Source organism: Capsicum annuum, chromosome 2 (genome assembly GCF_002878395.1).
Source record: "Capsicum annuum cultivar UCD-10X-F1 chromosome 2, UCD10Xv1.1, whole genome shotgun sequence".
In the NCBI taxonomy this organism is placed as follows: domain Eukaryota; kingdom Viridiplantae; phylum Streptophyta; class Magnoliopsida; order Solanales; family Solanaceae; genus Capsicum; species Capsicum annuum.
Window position 1 is genome coordinate 93,293,976 of NC_061112.1, and position 19,219 is coordinate 93,313,194.

The following is a 19,219-nucleotide window of genomic DNA, read 5'->3' on the forward strand; positions in this document are numbered from 1 at the left end:
TAAAAATAAAGCAAGTCGCACTCCAAATTCAACTCGACGAATAGCAACAACAACAACAGCAACAACATACCCAGTGTACATGGGCAGAGCCAGGATTTTCATTAATAGGGTTCAAAATATGAAAAAGTAAATGCATGAACTAGCCAAACGGGATTCAACATCTACAATATGTACATAAAAAAGATAATTTTAACCATGTATAAATAGTATAATTTAGGGATTTTATCTATGGCCCAAACGAGTGTGACCCTTCTCTCTTGCTGTATTGTAAACATCATGCTAGTCTGCCACTTGTTTAACAATCTTATCAGTTTGTCTTATCAAGATTAGGGCTGGCAACGGACCGGGACCAAAATTTTGGACCGATATAATCAATACCGGAACCGGTACCAAAACTTCCTTATCGTTTTTGCTGTCAAAACTGGTGTTACCGGAACCGGTCTTACCAAAATTTTTTCGTTGTTTGGACCGGTTCGCTTGCTACCGGTATGGACCGGAGTGATACCGGAAGAGATGACATAGTGTACAGTAATACAGTTTTTATTTTATAATTTAAATTTAAATTATCTATAGCTTAACCTAATGGTATTAATATATAAGTTTTATATATATAATAACTTATAATTTATATAATTTATTAATATATCTTAAAAAGTTTAAAATTTTAACATAAAAAATATAAGTTTAAGTTAATATAATATTTTTAATAAGTTTAAGAACTTAAAAAATTTGCTAACAAACAAAATTATTACAACAGACAAAAGACAGATTTTAAAACAAAATTAGGCGAATAGCCATCATATTTATTTAAATTTCGTACGTTGTACATTTATTACAATGATATTAAATGAAAATCTAATCTACGCAGCCACCTTCTAGGAAGGGTTCTGTTTGAATTAGATCTCTATTGCAGAATCTTGTTAATATCTAATTTGTCTATAATTTTTTGGCGTAACTTTTATATTTCTTGGGCAGATAAATCTTCCGGAATTGGTCTATTTCCTTGTTCCTCCATTGCTTCCATTTCATCATCACTATTTTCCTCAAAAATTTCATCTATTTCATCTTCAATATGGGGTGGTAATTTGGGAAGCCCAAAATTTCTTCGTTCGGCATTGATCCAATCTCTAAATAATATCGAAATCTCTAAACTATCTCTTGCTAATGAATACCGATGATCTCCTATTATAAATCTTCCTGTGCTGAAAGCTTGCTCCAAAGCAACTGAAGAAGCTTGAGTTGATAGCAAATCTCAAACTATCCTTGAAAATTTTGGAAATTGTCTAATACGGGTCTTCCACCACGATAAAAGTTGTTGTTTTCCAGTTTCATCTCTAATATTTTCCCGATCCTGCGAAAGATACGAATCAAAATCACTACTCCTACAACATTGACGACCAAGTTTTTTGCCCACCTCGTCATCTAAATCATCATATCTACGTCTAGAAATAGGAGGTTCGATCGGCCCAATATTTTGTTCCATAACTTGATACAAGTTATATAAACTCCTAGCTGTAGATACTATGCTAGCACAACAAGTTTCAACTGATGACTTTTCATGACGTCCAATTCTTAAATTGTTGTATAATTTTCTAACCAATATCACTGTACCATGTTCTTTATAAAATGGGTTTAATAAATTAGTTGTTAAAAGAATTTGTGGAATAGGAAAATAATAGTTTTAAATTTTTCAATCATAGCTTCAATTGCCTCTTTGTTAGGACATATTTTTTATATTCAGCAAGTACTTTAGAAATAATAGTAATAGTTACTAAAACAGAAGAAATAGTTGTAGTATATTGAGAAGATACTGTGTTCGCAGCTTGATAAAAAGTTTTTAAAAATTTACAAAGTTCTTCTACTTCAGTCCAATCATCTTCATCTAGCATTAAATTAACATCCTCATTATAAGAATTATAAACTAATTGTATAGGTTTACGATATATAACATCAACTTCAAACATTTGAAATAAAGAATTCCATCTAGTAGGAATTTCTTTTGGAACTTTTCTATATGGAAGGTCACATTGTTTACATTTACGTTTAAAATCATCCATTACACCCTTTCTTTTATTTTTAAACATATAACTACAAGCAATTCGCACTTTAAGTCAACCATTTCCAAACAAATGAATACCATCACGTACTATCAAATTTAAAATATGTGCAGAACATCTAACATGAAAATGATCTTCATTCATTAAACATAATCTAGCTTTTAACTCGTCAATAACTTTCAAATTATTAGAAGCATTATCTAATGTGAATTTCATAGGTTTACCAATAAATCTAAAATATTTTATTCTCTCCGCTATTGTACTAGCTATATACATACCAGTTTTTGACTCGTCAACATATTTATAAGCAATAATTCTTTTTTGCATGATCCAATTATGATCAATCCAATGAGCCGTGAGAGTAAAATAATCATTACCGACAACACTAGTACCCATATTAGGAGTAACAGATATTCTACCATCAAATTTATCAAATAAGCAACGAAGAAAATGACAATGTTTAGCTTGAAATTTAAAAATATTATTTTTAATTGTATTTCATGAAAAACCTTTAAAAGAGGGATTATATACTCATTCAATATAATGAATAAAACTGGAATGCGAAGGAAAATTAAAAGACAAACCCATAACAGCAACCATTTTTTCTAGTTCATCTCTATCTACATCTTCACTATATGGGGATGATGAACTTGCTTCAGCCGGGTTAAACATGTCTAAACGTGTTTGAACCATATTACCTCCTACAGATTCATGTAGAAATATTGTACCATCTTTTTTTGACTTAGCCTGATTTTTTAGACGAATAAATTCTTTATTACATCTCATCAAATGCCTAGTTAGCAACCTTGTCCTACCATTTTTTCCGCCGGTCAAATGTTTAAAAATACTCTTGCATTTATTGCAAGTAGCAATACCTTTTACCCAATCATGCTCCATAAATTTCCAAATTAAAGACCTTTTAGTACGTTCGGTACCTTTGGTCCTAGTAAATTCCGGTAAAGGGGGAAGTTCTTCACCGTATTTTGGTAATTCCGTAATCGGACTAGTAGAGGTAGGGGTATCACCTAACTCTTGTTCTTCTATATCATATTCCTCCGGTAAATCTTCCTCAAAATTATTATAACGCCTACTTAGGGTTTCATTATCTAATTCCATACTGATACCAACATCAAAACCATTAGATTATGATAAATAAGTTTCATTAAATGTAGGCGCTAATGAACTAGTACTAGCGTTACTTTTTTTATTTCTACGAAAAACCTTACCAAAGCTTGGTTTTTTACCACTACTATTTTTTTTAAATTCATAATTTAAATTAAAATATTAACACAAGCAATACAAATATTATAAATTACAAAATTAATGTAAGCAAACAAATGTAAATACTAAAAAATAAAAATAAAAATATAGATATTAATGAAAATAAAAAGAGCTTAAAGTTGGAACGATTATACCGAACGTCTGCGTAAAAGCAGACGTATACCAAATGTCGGAATTAAAAGATGATAATTGAAGGTTATAATATCTTCAAAAAATCTTCAACTCCAACTAATATAATAATTGAATCTTCAACTCCAACTAATATAACAATTATAAATATTTAGAGCGAATGTGATATTAAGAGAGTGTGAGGATTGATAATATTTGTGTGAAAAAAAAATTGAAAAGAAGGATATTTATAATAAAAATTTTAAGGGGTGGTGTGGGGTAATTGAGAGGGGGTGGGGTAATTGGGAAGGGGGGGCAACAGCTAGAAATCAACGGACAAAAGACCGTTGCCAACCAAATCCCAATTTAAAAAAAATAGAAATTAACAGGTTCGCCGGACCGGAATCCGGTCAATCGGTACCGGAACCAGAAATACCAGATTTTTTCGACGTTTCACACTGATAACGTTATCCGGACCATTGGGTATCAGTATACCGGACCCAACCGGAACCGTTGCTTACCGGAACCAAAAACCTAGCAAAACCAGAATTTTTCGATTCCGTTGCCAGCCTTAATCAAGATAGTAACTAGTATGTTTTGTGTTGTAAGCTATAGTAGTTTAATTTGAACTGATTGATTATTGGTCTTAAAGTCAACTACTAATTTGATTACAGAAGTGGTAAGTTAATAACTAACTTGAGACATACAACATATTAAGCACAATGACTAGTCATGATCATAAACCAAAAAAAATTTTTGAAACTGGTAACTTTGTATATTCCTCAAAACAGTACTGAAACTGTACTGGTGAGTATTTACAACATGTACTTCAAATCCTACTATCTCTTACTAAATTGAGACTAGTACATCAATTTTGGAGATAGTATCATTTGAATATATCTGATTACACCAAAAACATAGTAGCATAAGACAATTTAATTTAATTTTCTGTATATTATTCTCTATGCTATCAAAAACCCTAGAATTCCTCTCCTTCCATAATGCCCATCATATGCTCGCAGGGACAATTCTCCATCTGTCTTTATTCGTTGACTTCCTCCCTGCTTCCTCCCATCTTTGGATTGCTTTTGTGATCTTAGCAGGCATGGTCCATGATAAAATCTTAAGATTCAGGAATAATCTCGATAGTTGTCCAGTGATCTTGTAATGTAGAAAAATATGATTAAATGTCTCCGCATCTTCTCCACAAAAGAAACATCTAGAATATAATGGTATCCCCCTTCTCATTAAGTTGTCTTGAGTCAATACAGCTTCTTTGGCTAGCAACCAGAAAAAACAAGCCACTTTTAGTAGGATTTTTGTTTTCCAAATTTCTTTCCATGGCCAGTTCCGTCGTGGTTGGTTGGGATGGTTCAACCAGGAATATGCACTACTCACCTTAAATATACCCTTCCGATTGCCTTTCCACCACAAAATGTCTTGACCCACTTCTAATCCATTAAATTTTCAATGGTGTTGAAGAAATCTGTTATCCTCTGAATCTCTCAGTCATTCATTTGTCTTCTAAAGTTGAAGCTCCACCCTTGATGATTCCAGTGGTCAGCTATGGACTTCTGTTGGTGGGATACTAGAGAGTGTATATCAGGAAACAAAACATCTAGCCTACCCTTTTCATGCCAAACATCCTTCCAAAAATTTATTCTCTCTATTCCCCACCATGATCATTGTATTGGCCTTAAATTCAGGCCACAAAGATCTGATGGATCTCCATACACTGACCCCATATGGCGTAGTCACCTCTTTGGTCATCCAATTATCTTCCTCCACATATTTTGCCTTAATGACTTCTTTCCAGTATGTCAATTCTTCATTAGTGAATTTTCATAACCATTTCATTCTAAGGGATTTTCTCTGTATTATCAAATTCTTTATTCCCAGTCATCCATATTTCTTTCCCACTGTCACACCATCCCATTTAACCAAATTGTATCTTTTTCTCTCACTATTTCCTTGCCAGAGAAATTTTCTTCTAATTTTATCCAACCTGTTGCTGACCCTCTTGGGAATTGGAAATATTGACATCATGTAGGTTGTTAGTGAATCAAGAACCGAGTTAATCAAGGTCAACCTGCCACCCCTAAAGAGATATTGTGATTTCCATCTTGCTAGCTTCATTTCACATTTCTCCACTACTTTATTTCAGATTTCATATGACTGTGATTTAGCCCCTAGAAGCATCCCAAGATATGATGTAGGCAATGCTCCAATTTCCCCTCCTAAAATAGCATTTAAAACTTCCATGTTGTGTACATCATTAATAGGATAGAGGTAGCTTTTCCTCCAATTAATGTGTAGACCAGAGAATCCTTCAAACAATACTAGGATCACCCTTAACAACTTTAGTTAGCCTTCATCAGCATCACATAGTATCAAGATATCATTGGCATATTATAGATGAGTGATTTCAACACTATCTCCTCCAGGTTTGTTGACCTCAAAACCTCTGATCCATCCCCATACTTTAGCTGATTTGATCAAATTGCTCAGACCTTCCATAGCAAGTAGAAAAAGGAAAGAAGATAAGGGGTGCCCTTTTCTCAATCCTCTCTGTGTACTAAAGAAACCAATAGGAGATCCATTTATAAGTACAAAGAATCTCACAATAGTGATACAGTGTTTTGATCCACTGAATCCACTTTATCCTGAATCCCATTCTCTCCATTGTAGTCAAAAGATATTTCCAATTTACATGGTCATAGGTTTTTTCCATGTCTAGCTTACAAAGAATTCCAGTTTTCTTTTGCTTTTATCTAGAATCCACCGCCTCATTATCTTTCAACACTGCATCCATGATTTTCTTTCCTTGAATAAAAGACACTTGCTAGGGGTCCACAAATTTAGCCATTACGCCTTTCAATCTCTCTATTAAAACTTTAGTATAAAGCTTGTAGATGTTGCCTATTAAGCTGAGCACCTTTCTTCTTTGGGATGAGAGTAATGAATGTTGGATTCAAACTTCTTTCAAATACTTTGTGATCATAGAAGTTTTGAAAAGCTTTCATGATGTTCTCCTTCACCATCTCCCAACACCTTAGGAAAAATCCCATCGTGAATCTATCAGGCCCAAGTGCTTTATCAATTGTGCATATTTTCAAACAATTTAGGACTTCACTCTCCTCAAAGTTCCTCTGCAAGCTTACATTTTCCTCTTCTATTAAACTAGGGTAGTTAGTATCAATATAAGCAGGTCTCCAGTCAGTAGTCTCAGTATAAAGCTTCTTGTAGAAATCTACTATCTCCCCTTATATTCTGGACGAATCTTGGGTTAGTTCTCTTTGGATTACTAGTTGATCAATGTTGTTAAACCTCTTGTGCACATTGGCCATTTTATGGAAGAACTTAGTGTTCCTGTCCCCCTCTTTTAACCACAATGATCTCGAATTTAGTCTCCATGAAATTTCTTCGTATCTGAGCAACTCTTCATACTCCAATAAACCAAAGTTCTTCCTTGTTACCTCCTACTCTTTTAAGGTTCTACCCTTACTAACCTCATTAAAGACAGCCAGTTCTTTCAGTATGTTCCTTTTTTTGGATTCCAAGTTCCCCTAATCGTATCTGCTCTAAAGTTTTTCTTTTAATGCTTTAAGATTTGAAGCAAGTATGAAATCAGGTCTTCTAGAGAAGCTGAAACTGTCCCACCAATCCTTGATTCTATCTGTTAATCCTTTTGTGCCTATCCACCAATTTTCAAACTTGAAGTAATTTTTGTTTTGGTTCCATACTCCGCCCAGCAATATAATAGGAGTGTGGTCTGATCTAAGCCTCTGTAAAGACACCTGCTTAATGTTGTTAAATCTATCATCCCATTCTTCTAATATCAAAATCCTATTAATTTTGGAGGTTATGTCTTGATTATCTCTTCTGAACCAAGTACTAATTGTATGTCAATCAACTTCAACTCTTCTATGAAATCTGAAAATTCTCTCATGCCTTTTGTTCTTCTCAAACAATTACTCTTCTCTGATATAAACCTTACCACATTAAAGTCCCCACACACAGCCCAAGCCTCTTCTATTAATCCCTTTATTGCCCCTATTTTCTCCCATACAAGCCTTCTTTACAGATAACAATTGAGGGCATAAACCCTTGAGATATGACAAGTGAAGTTTTGAAGTTGGCTTTTAAATTTACAAGTTACAGAATAGATTCCAGTCTCCAGAATGTACCCCTTCCACACCCTGCTATCCCACAATAGTAGAATTCCCCCTCTAATCCCACTCATTTCCAGACATGCATATTTAACCCATATCCCTCCCCAAATCTACCTAACCTACTCTATCATATCTCCCTCTAACTTAGTTTCTTGCAAACAGATGATGTCTGTATTCCATCCTCCCATAACATTTTTTATTAATCTTCTCTTACCCCTGTTATTTAATCCCCTTACATTCCATGAAACCAATTTAAATTTCATCTATCACTGATGAGAAATTTTATCCCCTGACCCCTATTTCCACTATTTTTGAATTTAACATCAAAGCTTACTAAACTTTTTAGCTCTTGAGCGCCTCTGAGTCATGTTTTCTTGCTTACAACCTCTGTTTCCATTCTCCTGGCTTGTCTCGAACTGTCCACTTGAAGTAATAATTCCAAGGCCTCCTCTTAGTGGCCCTGAAAGTCAGCACCAAAGACGTTGCCCAATTTGATCAAGTTCTGTTGTACCCAGTTTGATGTCTCTTTCTTCTTATTCCTTATTACTCCTTGTTGCTGAATTTGCAGAGGTTTGATCAACTTTTTCTCTCTTGTTTTTGGTATTTCATTGTCATTCTTTTCTAAAATCTTCCCCTTTAATGCACTATCATCTATCTCGATTAATTGGTGTAGCGATTCGATAATTGAATCTCCGACCATGTTTTCCATCTCCTCCGAGTAGACAATTTGGCTCGAGTTCTATGTGGTTGTTTTTTCTGTTTCTTGATCGTATTGCAGCTCTGGTAGTTCTGGAAATTTTCCAGTGTTAGTTGATATTGGAATTTTACATGTGATGTCAATAAAAATGACTTGATGGAAAGGTTCGTCCCATTCTTAATTAGGAGTTTCCTCTTAGTATTGGGTTGCTGAAGGCCCAAAGCTTCTTCATCAATTAAATAAGACGTGACCTAAATGTGATCCCCTCTCTCTTTCTTTTACAGATGTACCCATAATTAAATAAGACATGTGGCTTGCATGTGACCCCCTCTCTCTTCCTTCTACAACTGTACCCACGTGTTTCACTGAAGGAAAATCCCTAAATTTGTGGGATTGATAGACTTTTCCATCTTCATATCGCAGTGTAAAAGAATGAACTGGGCATTTCTGTGCTCTATTTTCTTCAGCGACTCTGTTTCCAGTTCATGAAGATTTCGATTATACCTCTACTCTCACTTGACACTCCGACCATATCGGAAAGTGGTATACTACTCCATTACTAGAGATCAAAACTTCTTTAGGAATGTTTCATCCGTTATTTGCAACCAGAATTTTTGCCCACATCATGTGATTTCTTAGTTCCGTCTCCACCTCCGTGGCCACCCAGCCTCCACATAGGCTCCCAATTTATTGAAATACTCTTCCCGACCAGAGATGAAGAGGAATTTCGATAATTCTGATCCAAGTTTCCTTCTTCAGAGAATTGTGAGGGAGACAGCCCACCGTCAGATTCCACCATTCCAGATTGGATCTTTAATTTCGTCAGTTCCACTGCCCTTGGAGAGTTTGTTCAGCCATGTTTATGTTGGGAAATTTGAATAGAAATATTCCTCCATACATTTCATAGATGTTAACTCTAAATGCCTTCTTCCAGAGCGTTGACGACCATATTCTTATCTCCGATAATGTTGGTGTTTCCTTCTTTCCTCCTTCCAGATGACCTACTAAGCATCTTTTCAAAAGCCTAATGTCATTGTCATCTGCCTATGTGAGGACTTCAATATTGCTAGCATTTTTCATAGTCTCTGCCTTCCTTAGAGCCTTTGATTACCATTTACTATTAACTGCGTTTGCATAAGAGTAGTTGGCTTCAGTTACTCTAGGTGGTCTTGCCAATTCCATTGTCTTAGACCGTTTAATGAATTGTTTGATTTTAATTGCAATGTGAACATAAGCCAAAATTTTGCCCAAGAATACATAAAATTGTTTGCATTGAAATATCATAAAGAGAGGTTAAACATGCAAGTTGAGGAGATGAATGAGTGTATACAGAAGTAGGGAGGCCAAGATTTTCAATTTGAGAAATCCTAGGCTAATTGATTAATATCTGTTGATAATGGTGTACCTTACGGTTGCTGGGTGCGACGAGGGGTGCCAGTACTGGTCTGCTGTTTGGTATTTCAAAATTTGGTAGACTAGAAATATTTACTCGCACCCAGTGTATTATGTATGAAAATGCCATCTTACTTTGAAGATACTTGAGCTTTCAGATTCATCTTTTATCACGACCCAATTTCTCAAGTCGTGATGGCACTTACCTTATCCCCTAGTAGGCAAGCCAAGCCATAGTCCGGAATAATAGGTAATAGGATAATAGGCAGAAATCGGAAAAGATTGTGTATAATAATAGCAATAGTAATAAAAAGTAACAAATAGAAAGTAAACATTTCTCATATACTAAAACGAGGAAAGGAAAATGACCAACTACACAAAAGAATCTCACCCAAGACTTGGTAAGGTCGGTACTAGAGCCACTACTAAAATATACCTATAGTACTAGACAGAATACCAAAATATATACCCAATATACACAAGCAGTCTCGAGTACAAAAGACTAAACTGGAGTAGATAAAGGAGGATCAGCCTCGAACGAAAGTAAGCTCACCCTGCTCCGAATCAGTATTGGAAGGTAGGAATCACGTCAATGTCGGCTGCTACTGCGCAGATCTGCATCAGGGAAAAGATGCAAAAGTGTAGTATGAGTACCAAAGCCACGGGTACTCAGTAGGCATCATTGGCCGACTGAGATCAATACAGAAAAGGTATAACTACAATGTGAGGGTCTAGTCTAAATCAACATTAAAAAGGGACAGAAAGGTAAACAACTGCCAAGCTACGCCAATGAGATAAAGGAATAAATGTAAGCGATATAGAAACTAAATAACGCGGTAATTACAGAAAAATCAAACATAACCTAACTGGGACACCATAAGCCCGCTAGGCAAATAACATAACCTAACTGGGGCCCCATAAGCCCGCTAAGTACACTGAAAAAGACAATTAACTCAACCGTACCCCCATAAACCAGTGGGACATGCAAGTAGCAATTAAAGAAAATAAACGTAAATAATATGTAACTGATCCCAATCACAAGAAATCATGATAGTCATCCAGATGTGCACCGAACTTGAACCGACACCAATGGGTAGTAACGAAAGGCCAGACACCAGACTCGAACTAGTAGTGATGGATAATAACAAGAGGACACGTGTCAGATTCGAACAGAACATAGTTGGTGATAACGATAGGCCACATATATAGAACTCATAATCAAATGATGGACTCGAACCGGAACTCAGAGAAACCACAACCATAATCAAATGCCAGACTTGAACCAGAACTCATAGTAACAATAATAATCAGATGCCGGACTCGAACCAAAACTCATAGTACTCATACCCAACGGTAATGTTAAAATCCATACCATATCATAACAATGTCAACGTGATACAAAAGCTCAAATCAATGACAGAAATAAAATATATATTAAACCAGAATCGAAGCTAAAATACATCTAATTACCATACGCATGTCTTAATTCAAAAGGGGCAAATTCAACGTTTTGCAATTTAATTCCATGTCCTAAAGTGATAGATGATATATTATATTAAAAGAAAAAAATCAAAATCTAAAAGAACGGAGTCCTAATCCGAGTAAATAAGGCATGCTATGTATATCAAATGATATGCAACTACAGGCACTTATACAAAGCTAGCATAATAGTTCACTATTTCAGTATATAAGCTTAATCTAAACAAAGGGTAAGACTAGCCTACCTGGACGCCAAAGTTAAAACCCCTATAAGAAGCCTCCGAGTAGTGTCTTGTTAGAATCCAAATTGAATAAATATAGCAATATCTTAAAATTTATACTTCGTGAGGAAATCAAGAATGGAATAAAAATTTCATCAATAACAACTTTTGTGAAAAAGTTACAGAGAAGCAGAATATTTTTTTTTCTTTAAACTTCAAAAAATGTGAATGAATTTGATATATATATATATATATATATATAAGAAAGTGTCTATTAACATTCATGTTATAGTGATTGGACACTATAGTACCAATATGATTACACCTCTCCATTTGGTGTCATTCAACATAAATTTCACGTGGAGAGATGTTCCTCTATTTTATATTTATTCAGGTATCGCATAATTTTATGGTAAAATAAATATAATATTTTGAATATGTCATAATTAATAGAAAATTCTTTCTAATAAAACCTCTATTATACAATAACTATATTTTAACATTTCGAGATTTACTATATCTACTTAAAATATTAATAGACTATAAAAGCTACTATAAAGTAATATAAATATATTATCACTTAAAGAATTTTACCTATATCAAAATATTTTAGAAGAGTACTAAATTATATTTTTATCAAATGACAATTTAAATCAAACATTTCACAATATATTAGATAGTACCAAAATTCTGAAACAAACCACCTGGGAACCGAACTATCAGTCCCAACAAGTCAATAATAACTTGAGGCAGTTATAGAAAAGCTCTAGACACCAAAAAAATGTGAAAACACAGAAAATGACCGTGGGGGTCATTACAACATCTACTACTAAAAGGACTTCCATCCGCGAAAGTAAAACATACGAAAATGCCTGAGGGGTCAAACAGATAGGTATATTGGGCGCGCATATCATGCTCGGGAGAAAGTCCAGGTAGTTCGGTTGAAAACACATCAGGAAACTCACAAATCACAGGGATGGAGTCACACGATAGACTCTCAACACGGGCATCCCGAACATAAGCATGAAATGACTCACAACCCCTCGGTATCAGTCTCATAGTCAGAATGTAAAAATAATCCCCATCGATATGCGACTAACTAAACCTTACCACACAATCGAGGTATGCCAGACAAGGCTAAAGTAACGTCTTAGCAAAATAATTCAAGACCACATAACAAGGAGATAACCAATTCATTCATGGAATCATATCAAAATTTACCATATCTAGGACAATATATCAACCTAAGTACCAAACTCCTGAACGACCACCAAACCAAATCTATATACCCGATCCACTACTAAAGAATCACCCATAGGGATAGCTATATATAATCGTACAGATAATGACTCCGAACATGAACCCTAACCGCGATGCAAAATAAACATAAGCATATGAGAATGTGGAATCGGGATCAAACAAAGCAGAAACTTGTTGATGGAATACGACAATCTTACCTGTGATCAAAGCATCCGAAGCCTCAGCCTCAGGCTCAGATCTACCTAGTACACAGCATACAAATGACCATGTTCACCACTAAACTGAGTGCCTATCTGACCACCTTTAGAACTTTGAAGACCATCCCTATGACTCTACATATCACCCCTACCTAACGGTGGCACTTACCGAATTGGCTGTGCAGTCAAAACTGAAGACTCAACCATACTACGCTGAGGACACCTACTGGCGAAGTGACCAACAACGCCGCAGTCATAACATACCCGGGGCACCCTTCTCTGTCTGGAAGATCCAGCGAACCCGGAATGGCCACCCTGACTCAACAATCCTGATTGAATGCCCCTCTGCAGCTGGCCGCTGCTCTGACTACTGAAACTACTAAAACCAAACTGACCCCTATCTGATATCCGAAGCGAAGCCTGGACTGGCTGACCAAGCTGACCCTATTACCGAGAAGGCTACTGCTGAGGGTACCTACAGTAGAATCCTCCTGTGAACTGTGAATCGTTGTACCTGCCCTGGTAACATGGTCTCTTATGCTACCCCCTTGGGCCTCACGATTCATCATCTTTATAGAATAAACATGCTCAACTATCTCAGGAAAAAACTTTCCTAAAGTCAAAACTCTGTGTAGCCCTACGAAGTGATAATCTCAATCCCCTGATGAAGCATCAAATACTCACATACTCCATAGGCAGAATCATAGTGGCGTGCCTGGCTAACTCATGAAATCTTGCCTCATACACAGCCACAGTCATAGAACCCTGTCTCAATGTTGTAAACTCATCCCGAAGACGCTCGTACACGCTCCGAGGCATATACCTCCCTAAGAAAACCTCAGAGAACTGAGTCCAAGTCACTGGTGAAGATCCAGCTGGCCTGGAATCAAGATAACCTCTCCACCACATCTTCGCTGTTCTGTCAAACTGATAAGCAACAAATTCCACTCACCGTGCCTCAACTAAACCAAAATTCCGCAACCGCTCCTCGCGACTGGATAAGAACTCATTAGCATCCTCTCCTGGGTCCCAGCAAACCTGGGTGGAGTCAATCTCAAAAATTGGCTCAACATCTTCTGCTCCTCTGAAGACATAATTGGCGGGGCTAATGCCGGTTGTGGGACTACTGGTGTGGTGGAACGTCTACCCTAGGCGTCGATACTGTAGGTTGTGCCCCTAAATCAACACCACCCTATGCTGCTGGCTGAGATCCCTCGGTTGGTGGACCGCCAACTAACCCCAATAACTGTACCAACACATCTCGAAGAACCAAAGAGGATATAAATCTAGGTAGAACCTGCGCTTTCCCTTGTCCCACTTGCTGATGTAGCGGAATACCTGGAGCTCTCTCAATCTCAGGAGTTATGACAGGATTAGGTAATGGATCCCTGGCCTGATCTCGAACAGGGGCTGCTGCTCTATCCTTCCCTCAATCTCTAGGTCGACCTCGACCCTAAGCTGGAACTCTAGAAGCAGACCCGAGGTCCCGATTCCCAACTCTCGGACCTCACGTCCTAGCTATCTGCGTAGAGAGTGAAGCAATAAAAAATACAACCAACTCAGACCCAACGCACAAAAATGGATCAAGAAAATGAGATTGTTCCTTAAAAATACTTTGTAGCCTCCCGAAGATAGGATACATACGTCCCCGTACCGATCCGTGGGACTCTACTAAATATTGGCTCTAGTACCAACAGTATCGATAAAACCTAGGCTCTGATACCAAGCTCTCACGACCTGATTTCTCAAGTCGTGATGGTGCCTACCATATACCCCTAGTAGGCAAGCCAAGCCATAGCCCGGAATAATAAGTAACAGGCTAATACGCAGAAATCAGAAAAGATCGCGTATAATGATAGCAATAGTAATAAAAAGTAACAAACAGAAAGTAAACATTTCTCATATACTAAAATGAGAAAAGAAAAATGATCAACTACACAAAAGAATCCCCCCCAAGACCTGGTAAGGTCCGTATTAGAGCCACTACTAAAATATACCTAGAGTACTAGACAAAATCCCAAAATATATACCCAATATACACAAGCAGTCTCGAGTATAAAAGACTAAACTGGAGTAGATAGAGGAGGATCATCCTCGAACGACAGTAAGCTCACCCTGTTCTGAATCAGTACTGGAAGGTAGGAATCACATCAATGTCGGTTGCTACTGCTCGGATCTGTATCAGGGAAAAGATGCAGAAGTGTAGTATGAGTACCAACACCACGGGTACTCAGTAGGCATCATCGACCGACTGAGCTCAATACAGAAAAGGTATAACTATAATGCGAGGGTCTAATCTAAATCAACATTAAAAAGGGACAAAAAGGTAAACAACAGCCAAGCTACGCCAATGAGATAAGGAAATTAATGTAAGTGATATAGAAACTAAATAATGCAGTAATTACAGAAAAATTAAGAATAACCTAACTGGGACCCCAAAAGCCCGCTAGGAACACAACATAACCTAACTGGGCCCCTATAAGCCTGCTAAGCACACTAAAGAAGACAATTAACCAAATTGTACCCCCATAAGCCGGTAGGGCACACAAGTAGTAATTAAAGAAAATAAACGTAAATAATCTGTAACTGAGCACAATCCCATGAAATCATGATAGTCATCCAGATGTGCATCGTACTTGAATCGGCACCACTAACGAGAGGCCAGACACTGGACTCGAATTGGTAGTGATGGATAATAACAAGAGGACACATGCCGGACCTAACCAGACATAGTGGGTAATAACGATAGGTCACATATATAGAACTCATAATCAGATGCCGGACTCAAATCAAAATTCAGAGGAACCACAACCATAATCAAATGTCTGACTTGAACCGAAACTCATAGTAACAATAATAATCAGACGCCGGACTCGAATCGGAACTCATAGTACCCATACCCAACAGTAATGTTAAAATCCATACCATATCATAAGAATGTCAACGTGATATAAAAGCTCACAATTAATGACGGAAATAAAATATATATTGAACCTGAACCGAAGCTAAAATACATCTAATTACTATACGCATGTCTTAATTCAAAAGGGAAAAATTCAAGGTTTTACAATTTAATTCCACGTCCTAAAGTGATATATGGTATATTATATTAAAAGAAAAAATACCAAAATCTACTAGAACAGAGTCCTAATCCGAATAAATAAGGCAAGTTATGTATATCAAATGATACGCAACTACAGGCACTTAACCAAAGCTAGCATAATAGTTCACATTTTCAGTATATAAGCTCAATCTAAAAGTAGGGTAAGCCTAGCCTACCTGGACGCCAAAGCTAGGGCAAAAACTGAACCGATCGATAAATCGAACCGATAAAAATTCCATTGGTTTATTTCTATTGGGTTATTGGGTTAACTGTTTGTTAATGGTTTTATAAAAAAAAATTATTGGGTTATTGGTTCGGTTTGATTTTTTCTTATTAGGTTTTACCCAATAACCCAATAAGAATATATATACATATATAACATGTATGACTTATTATATATTATATATTTCTCAAAATGACTTTTTGCTGCTTAGGAAGGGGGATAGAGCAATGTGTAAGGATTGTAAGGTTAACCCGAGTGAGAATCTTGCGACCCAGCATAGACTTCTCGTGATGAACTTAGGTATAAAGAAGGGCAAGAAGAGATGGGGTGGGGAGGGCCATCCTAGAGTTAGGTGGGGTAGACTGACTTCAGCTAGTGCCCTGGAGATAGGGGTGAAGTTAGAAGGGATGGGGGTTTGGAAGGATAGCGGGGACGTGGATAGTATATGGATAGGGTTGCGGGATGCATCAAAGAGTCGACTAGAGAGGTGTTCGGTGTCTCGGGGGGCTGGTCGGGCCGGTATTGAGGGGATTGGTGTTGGAATGAAGATGTTAAGAAGAAGGTGGAGACGAAGAAGACGGTTTGTGTTAAGTTAGTGGAGAGTAGGGATGAAGAGGAAAAGTGGGTTAGTAGGGAGGAGTATAAGTTAGCTAAGAAGAAGGCTAAGTTAGCAGTTACAGATGCTAACACAGCAGCTTTTGAGAGTTTGTATAAGGGGTTAGAGGAGAAAGACGGGGAAAAGAGGTTGTTTAGGCTTGCTAAGGCTAGGGAGCAGAAGGGTCGGGATCTGGATCAAGTGAAGTGCATTAAGGGGGAGATGGCAGAGTATTGGTGGAGGACGCCCTCATTAAGAAAAGATGGCAATCGTATTTTCATAAGCTCTTGAATGACGAGGGGGACAGAGGTGTTGTGCTAGGGGAGTTGGAGCACACCGGAGAGTGTCGCAATTTTTGCTATTGTCGGCGTTTTAAAGTAGAGGAGGTCAGTGAGGCTATTCGCAAGATGCGAAGGGGCAGGGCGACGGCGCCCGATGAGATTTCGGTGGATTTTTAAAAGTTTTCTAGCGTAGCTGGGCTGATGTGGCTGACCAACCTGTTTAACAACATTTTTAAGTCCGTAAAGATGCCTGAGGCGTGGAGATGGAGCACGATGATCCATTATATAAGAATAAGGGTGACATTCAGAGTTACAACAACTACCGGGGTATTAAATTATTGAGTCACATGATGAAGATTTGGAAGAGGGTGGCGGAGCGGAGGTTGAGAAATATTGTGTCTATTTTGGAGAATCAATTTGGATTTATGCCTGGTCACTCGATGACTGAGGCAATTCACCTATTGCGAAGACTGGTAGAGCAGTATAGAGAGAGGAAGAGGGATCTTCACATGGTGTTTATTAACTTGGAAAAGGCGTATGACAAGGTCCCTAGGAAAGTTTTTTGGAAATGCTTGGAAGCGGGGGGGAAGGGGGGGTTCCTGTGGCGTACATTAGAGCAATTAAGGATATGTATGAGGGGGTGAAGAATCGAGTAAGGACGGTGGGAGGAGATTCTGAGCACTCCCCGGTCTTAACAGGGTTGCATCAGGGATCAGCTCTTAGTCCGTTCTTATTTGCCGTGTTGACGCGGAGTATACAAGGCCAGGTACCTTGGTTTATGCTTTTTGCGGATGATATAGTTTTGATTGATGAGTCGCGGCAAGGTGTTAATGATAAGCTGGAGGTTTGGAGACAAACTCTGGAGTCTAAAGGTTTCAGATTGAGTAGGACCAAGGCGAATTATTTGGAGTGCAAGTTTAGTGACTCGAGGCAAGAGGAGGAGGTGGTGGTGAAGTTGGACTCTTAGGGAGTTTGCAAGAGGGATAGTTTTAAGTATCTTGGGTCTACGATCCAGGGAAATGGAGAGATTGATGAGGATGTCTCGCACTGTATTGGGGCAGGTTAGATGAAATTGAGGCTCGTTTCGGGGATTTTATACGATAAGAAGGTGCCTCCCAAGCTTAAAGGCAAATTCTATAGAGTTGCAGTCCGGCGGGCTATGTTGTATGAAGAGAAGTGTTGGCCAGTTAAGACTTCCCATATCCAAAAGTTGAAGGCGGCGGAAATGGGGATGTTGAGTTGGATGTGTGGTCTTACAAGGGCTGATAGGGTTAGGAATGAGATTATTCGGGAGAAGGTGGGAGTGGTATCGGTGGAGGAAAAAATGCAGGAAGTGAGGTTGAGATGGTTTGGTCATGTGATGAGGAGGGGCACGGATGCCCCAGTTCGTAGGTGTGAGAGACTAGCGTTAGATGGTTTCAAGCAGGGTAGGGGTAAATCGAAGAATTACTGGAGAGAAGTGATTAGACGTGACATGGAGCAGTTACATCTCACTGAAGACATGACCCTGGATAGGAAGGTTTGGAGGAAAAATACTAGGATAGAGGGATAAGGTGGAGGGATGAATCGTAGTCCGTAGTTAGGAGGGTTTTGGTGTCTTTTGTTTGGTAATGTACATTATTTTTGTGGATGTTGTATCTATGTTAGTTTTATCATGTTTCATGCTTTGAATATTTTTGTATATTGTCCTGTGTCTTGAGCCGGGGGTCTATCGAAAACAGCATCTCTACTTCTTTAGAGGTAGTGGTATGGACTGCGTACATTCTACCCTCCTCAAACCCCACTAGGTGGGAATATACTTTGTTTGTTGTTGTTGTTATTGACTTATTATATATTTCTCTTAATTTCTCTTTAATTTCTAGCAATTAACAAACCTATTATTTCAATTATACAAACTCTTATTCTCCTAACAACATTTAGTTCAAACTTGAATATTCTTGTAAATTAAAACACATTATTTAGAATTTTTTATTTCAACTAAAATTTAATTTTTTTTTCATGTTAGTTACTACTATTTCTATTTTATGAGTATTTTTTTATCGGTTAAACCGAAAATCAAAACTAAAAATCAAAAATCTATAAAAAATATCTTATTGATTTGGTTATTGGTTTAGCGTATTTAAAAATCGAAAACTGATAAACCGAACCGATAA